A 6,635-nucleotide genomic window follows, 5' to 3' on the forward strand; every position below is an offset into this window, starting at 1 on the left:
CTCCAGCACTGGGGGTGGGGGTGGGGGTGACATTTAAGACAATCTTTGCATAATAACTTGAGAATATTAAAACTAATGAGCTGCCACTGGGCAAAATAAGTTATTTCCCTTAGACTTCTTAGAATTCTTCGCTGCAACTAAACAAAATACACAGACAAAATCTCATTTTTGTAGCTGAATCCTTTGTATGTTTCAGCCTTGTTCTACATACTTTGTCTCTGGTTTTACTTCTTTGTTACGTGAACACATTATGGTGAGAATAGGATTTTTACAGTTTTACATTTTTATTACCCGTTTCATGTCCTTATAAAGTACCAGCATTTCAGGCATTTCACAGTGTGTATTTTTAATGTCATTCACAGTCCATTACAGCAAAAAAGATGCTTTGCTAGCATGTTCAATGCAGAGAGAAAACAGCATAAAATCATAAAGTGGAAACGGAAACTCATTGTGTTCTACAATCAGTAAACTAATCATGAATAGTGGGTTTTTTTAAAATAAAAAACCCATTCAATGACTTTTGATAATTAGAAAATAATGTCCAATAAAATATTTCAACTTCCATTACAGCTTACTGTAAACCAAGACTAATAAATTTTGCATCTTTCACATCAAACCTCAAGTTGTGGAATTGGAGAAAACTTGAGTGTTTTCTCTTTTATAGATACATTACCTGTCCTCAAACAAGTGCACCTCCCCCCCACGCAAGTGGTCTGGTCCGAACATCCCAACAGCCAATGGGATGGCCTAAATTCTTCTACTGCATACTGCTCTCTAGTTCCGGTCACATGACTGTAACTTCCTTCTTTTTCCCTGAGCGCATCGCACGGAGAACAGGAAGCGGGGAGGCCCGGGCGGGATGAATCTTGAGGACAGGTAATGTATCTATAAAAGAGAAAACACTCAAGTTTTCTCCATTTCTATAGACATTACCTGTCCTCAAACAAGTGCAGCATTCAACAGATGGTGGTGGGTGCCGAGATCCGTAGATGCTTGTGATAACTCCCCAACCGGAAAGAGGCTGACTAGTGGAAGAATAAGGCCAACCTTGGTAAGCCCTCATCCTAGGGATGCCCGTCACAGACCAATGCAGGTGATGTTAGTAACAACAACCAGAATGGTGGCATCCGTCAGCAGTGGCAGGTACGGCTCCTAGAACACATGGACCAGGAGGCGGAAGCCACATCTCATGCTGGTTCTGACAGGGTGGGAAGACGTAGCCACCAGGGATGCAGGTGTTAGGTAACCCTCACGTATTGAAGTGTTATAGTTTTTCAATAACAAGCGACAACCTAATGAGGTGCATCCGTCAGAACATTGAACAAAACAAGACCCCCGAGTGTTTTCTGTCTAGTACACCAAAGATCTGTTAGTTCAATAACGACAACCAATAACCACATGCAGTGCAGGGTAAAGGTTATCGAGACAAAAGTTCCGGCACCAGTACGTGAACTGTGCAAAAGAACAAAAGTCTAAGCAATCCTCATCTGTCTATTCGATGGACATCTCGGTATGCAGCCCAGAATCAGACAGACATCAACGGCGACGAGGACGGCTTGTATTCAACAGAGTCTGTGCAGCAACAACCGGACCCAGATGATGGAACCCCTCAACGTCTTCTGTGGTGACATCCCTCAGATAATAGTTGGCGAAGATGGAGTCCGTAGCCCAGAACCAACCAGTGATAATGTGCTGAATGGGTGTGTTGCAGTGCAGGGACATCGTGGCAGCCAAGGCACGGAGTTCATGCGGATTAGAAGCAGACGGAGCAGGTAAACCCTCCTTCTGATAGGCGGTCAGGATAGAAGACCGGATCCAGGTGGCCACCGTGTTCTTGGTAAGGTCCCTCAACCGACTCTGGTTACAGGAAAGGAAAAGTCTTTTGCGATGTTGTCGAAAAGATCTGGTCCTCTCGATGTACTGGTGCAGGGCTCTGACAGGGCACAACGCCAAGTCCTCAACGTCCGCCGGACCAACGATAGAGGAGAGGGCCTGCACAACATACGAACGAGGCGCTTGGTCTGGTAACTGATTCTTTGCAACAAAGTTCATGAGTAACCCCAAGTTGACTGCACGCCGATCTTGGTGAAAACGTACCAAGTCTACATCAAGAGCATGGAGTTCTGAGACACGGGCAGCCGTGGCAAAACCGAGTAAAAACACCGTCTTCCGCATCAAGTCTTGCAGGGAAGAGGATTCGATCGGCTCATAAGGTGCGGTCGATAACGCTCGTAACACCAGATTCAGGTCCCATCTTGGTGGCCGAAACCGGTGTACTTGATCATCAAGGCGAAACCCTTTGATCATCTTATGGATCTCAGGAATACCCGATAACTTCGTTCCAGTAGCGACATCACGAACAGTAGCGATGACCGAAACGTACCCAGCGATGGTAGACCCCTTTAATCGTAAAGTGGTCCGCAGATACAGCCAAAAAACCCAGCAAGACGAAGTATCTGGATCGTCTGAGGTTTGAGGTTTTGCCGGAAACACCCTCGGTGAAAGCAAAGCCATCTGACGTTTAGTAGTAGATGATCTGTGCGCTTTCAAAATGGCCGCCGTAGACTGTGAAGAAAAACCTTTCTTTCTCAAACTCTTGGCGATAAAGTCCACGCGTGCAGTTGGAACAACTGCGGACGTGGATGGTATAGTCTTGACGTGGGATGCAGCAACAGATGATCCCAGTCTGGCAGCGGTAAAGGATGTGGATCGGCAAGACGTATTAGATCTGGATACCACATCCTGGATGGCCACATTGGAGCAATGAGTAACAGGCGACAATGGTACAGCTGAAACCTCTGAAGCACCCTTGGAAGGAGGATTCGTGGAGGAAAAGCGTACGCGTCCATCTGTTCCCAGCTGATGGCCAAGGCGTCGAGATCCAGAGCTTCGGGATCCAGCACCGGAGACACGTAAACCCTCAGCTGATGGTTGAATCGTGTGGCGAAGAGATCGATGTTTGGTGTCCAAAGTCTGTCGCACACCCATCGAAACGCTTCGGGATGGAGCATCCATTCCGTCGGCTGTGGAGACGACGGCCGAGACAGTGTGTCGACTAGTACATTGGAAACCCCTGGAATATGGCGAGCCCGAAGTTGCAACGGAATCTCGTCAACCAGCTTGTAGAGACGATAAGTCAACTGCAGCAGACTGCTGGAGTGGGTTCCGCCCTGACGGTTGATATAAGCCACCGCGGTAGTACTGTCTGTGGCTACCATGAGAGAGGCGCCTGACAGCATCTCTCGCCAATGAAAGATGACGTAACTGACAACATCTCCAACAGGTTGATGTGTAGATCGGCTTCATCTGGAAACCACAGCCACCAACAGGGACTGGACTGCAAGGCGACTGGTAACCGGATCAGCAAATCTGCGTTATTGTACTGAATGCATGGATTCAGAAACAAACTGGATACCGCGACCTCTAAGCATAAAATGTTGCGCCGACGTCAAAATTACTCTTGCAATGATACTTCATGAAACAGTAATAGAGTGATTCAGGAATCAAGACATCGGAAACAGCGACCCCCGTGATACAGGCAAGAGCCAAGACAGCGTAGCAACTCGCTACGCTACATGCCCGATATACCTGGAAGTGAAGCAACGCAAAACAGCAACCGGCTAAAATCCACGGCCGTCACACCACCCGGTGCGAAACAGCAGCAGAGACCATCTAGACAGCATCGGTCACGAACTCTGGCGGTAACAACAGTAAACGTCAGTGAGTTGATAAGCCGCAATGAACCATAGGAAAACGGTGACGGTAAAACCCCCGTACCACGTGATGGCAACTGGATAACTTCCGGAACCAGCGGAAGTAGCGACTGTCTTGCATCGCCACCGGATATAGAGAGAACGATCTGCCGAATGTCGCTGAACCTTCCTCGAACAAGAGAATATCGGTGCACGGGATCTCAACACAAGTGACCGGACCAGTAGACTTTCTTCGTCACCAACCCGGAACGCTTGTAACGTCGACCCCTTCACGGCAAAGAGCCGTATGTAGACCACAGGTCTGCCAAGATTACCGGCTTGTGCTGAAAGTCAAGAATGGATCGCTTCAGGCAAGTCGGTTGACGATAGTGTGCAATCGTAGTGCACATCGACGTCACGGAAGATATAAGGTAGACCAACATCAAAGTCGACGGCTAGAACAAGGCATATCCTCTGGCATCCTGCACATGAGGAGTTATGGTCGCCATGTACAACATGTACGCTGAACTGAAGCCATCGACAGGACGTGCCAATCTGTAAGTTCTAGGAAGACGTCTGGTCCCGCCGGAAACAGCGTCATCCAAGGCCGGCGTCACACCGTTGAAGGATAGGTTGAAGACGGGATCAACGTTCGTTGTGACGAATGGGGAACGGCACAAACGAAGTCTACTCAAGTAAACCGACATCGGATCAGTCCTCAAACGGAAACCTTCTAGAATGGTGCGAGTGGACTGTGAAGTGACGAAAGCATATACACCGCAGCGAGACAAACAGTCACAGCCATGTGGGTCACTGCGTCCGGATCTTCTATAACGGAAGGTGCCGACGCATCATCTGGAAAATCGGTCAGTAACCTGGCACAGGCACTTCGATCCAATGTACTGGCTGCATCGGAAACACGGACCGTGGACGGTCCCGTCAGGAGCCGGTGTAACCCTGAACGCCGAATCAGCTGCCGACTGGTGTGGACGGTACGATGTACACGGACCGGCAGGAGCCGGTGGAACCCTGGACACTGCACCACTTCGATCGATCACGGGACGACGGTACCGAACGGTGAGCCGATGACGCAATTTTCCAATTCGTTACAGGGCTCCGTCTGCTTGCTGGAACAACGATACGCACGGGCCAGTTACTGGTAGCCGTGTAAACCGACGGGGGCCTGTGGCAGCCAACGATCGAATGCCGATATCTGCCGGTGGAACCTCCGTGGCGATCATCGAACCCGGACCCTTCTTGGCTGAAACCGGTGGATGGGCCAGCGGCGGTAGCATATCAGATATGACAGCCAGACAATCCCTCAGTGACAAGTGGTCCGCCGCATCCAGATCTTCCAGCACCGCATGAACCGATACATCATCAGAAAGTCACGTAGCACCCGTGAACAGGCCAGTCGCTCTGGTCATGGCCCGATGGAGATACCGGAGAACCGGACCGTGGGCGGTCCCGTGTGGATACCAAGGAACGGATGACCACATCGTCGTTGGATGTGGCAAGGACGGCAACATGTCGTAGACAGCCGCCAAGCAATCCCTCATAGTCATATGGTCCGTAGAGTCGGGCTCTTCAATGACAGATGCCGCAGGCGCTTCATCACCAAAGTCTCGTAGAACTCGAGCACAGGCCAATCGATGTACCGTAATGGAAGCCGCTGGTTAAACCGGACCGTGGATGGTCCCGTCTAGCCCTCGGAGGCCTTGGAAGCCACATCAACTGAAGGTTGGCGCTGACGATCTATGGAACCCGTAGGGAGCCATACAGGTCATGTGGAACGGCTACGGTCCCGGCTCCGATGCGCCGAAGGGGACTTCCCCGCCGAAGATCGGTGAGCCTTGGAATCCGTGGAGCGTCTATCTGAATGAGCCGGCTTCTTAGAGGGCTGCGTAGAGACCGCAGGCCTGTCATCCGAAGTCTTAAGTAACGGTGGAGCTGAAGAAGCCGCACCCCCTGAAGAGGGGACTGGAACCGGACCTGACCCCGAACTCGCCGATTTAGGTAAGGTCGCCATTGACGCCATTGTTTCTTCCAGCATGGTCGGTAGAATTGAACGTAACTCTTCCGCCACGGAGTCAGCAATCGAAGGCGAAGATTCCACCTTCTTGGTCCTCGAAGATTCCACCTTCTTGGTCCTCGCTGACACCACCTTCAGGTAAGCCGCGAACTCGACATCAGACAAGCCCGCACAAAGGTCGCATCTAGAAGTGAGGCCACACGAACACGACAACCTGGGTCGCCGCCGGCTAACTTCTTCCAGCGTAACACGCTCGAACTAGTCGCCTGAACATTATCAGATATGATAATAGTAATTTTTCAATCTGTGAAAAGAAAGAAAAACCAACCATAACACAAATACAAAGCCGGTAAATAAAGACGCCATTTTGCAAATGGCGTCCGACACGACAACCGGCGATATAACAACATTTCATGTAATTAACACTTGGCAAGTCAAGCGAAATACGCGAAAGACATATGAAAGCTAACGAAAGCTAACGAAAATTAAGGTGAAAAACATTTCACCCAAACACAAAGCCAGTCAACACAGACGCCATTTTGCAAATGGCGTCCGACACGACAACCGGCAATATAAACAACATTTCATGTAATTAAACGCTTGGAAGTCAAGTGAAATACGCGAAAAGAACATACGAAAGCTAATGAAAACGAAGGTGAAAAACATTTCACCCAAACACTAATACAAAACCAAAGGTCTTATAAAAGTTGACTCCAAACAGAGCCAAGCAAAAGGACGTCCAGACCCTTTAGCGAAGAGAAAAAGAAGGAAGTTACAGTCATGTGACCGGAACTAGAGAGCAGTATGCAGTAGAAGAATTTAGGCCATCCCATTGGCTGTTGGGATGTTCGGACCAGACCACTTGCGTGGGGGGGAGGTGCACTTGTTTGAGGACAGGTAATGTCTATAGA

This window comes from Gigantopelta aegis, chromosome 2 (genome assembly GCF_016097555.1).
Source record: "Gigantopelta aegis isolate Gae_Host chromosome 2, Gae_host_genome, whole genome shotgun sequence".
Lineage (NCBI taxonomy): Eukaryota > Metazoa > Mollusca > Gastropoda > Neomphalida > Peltospiridae > Gigantopelta > Gigantopelta aegis.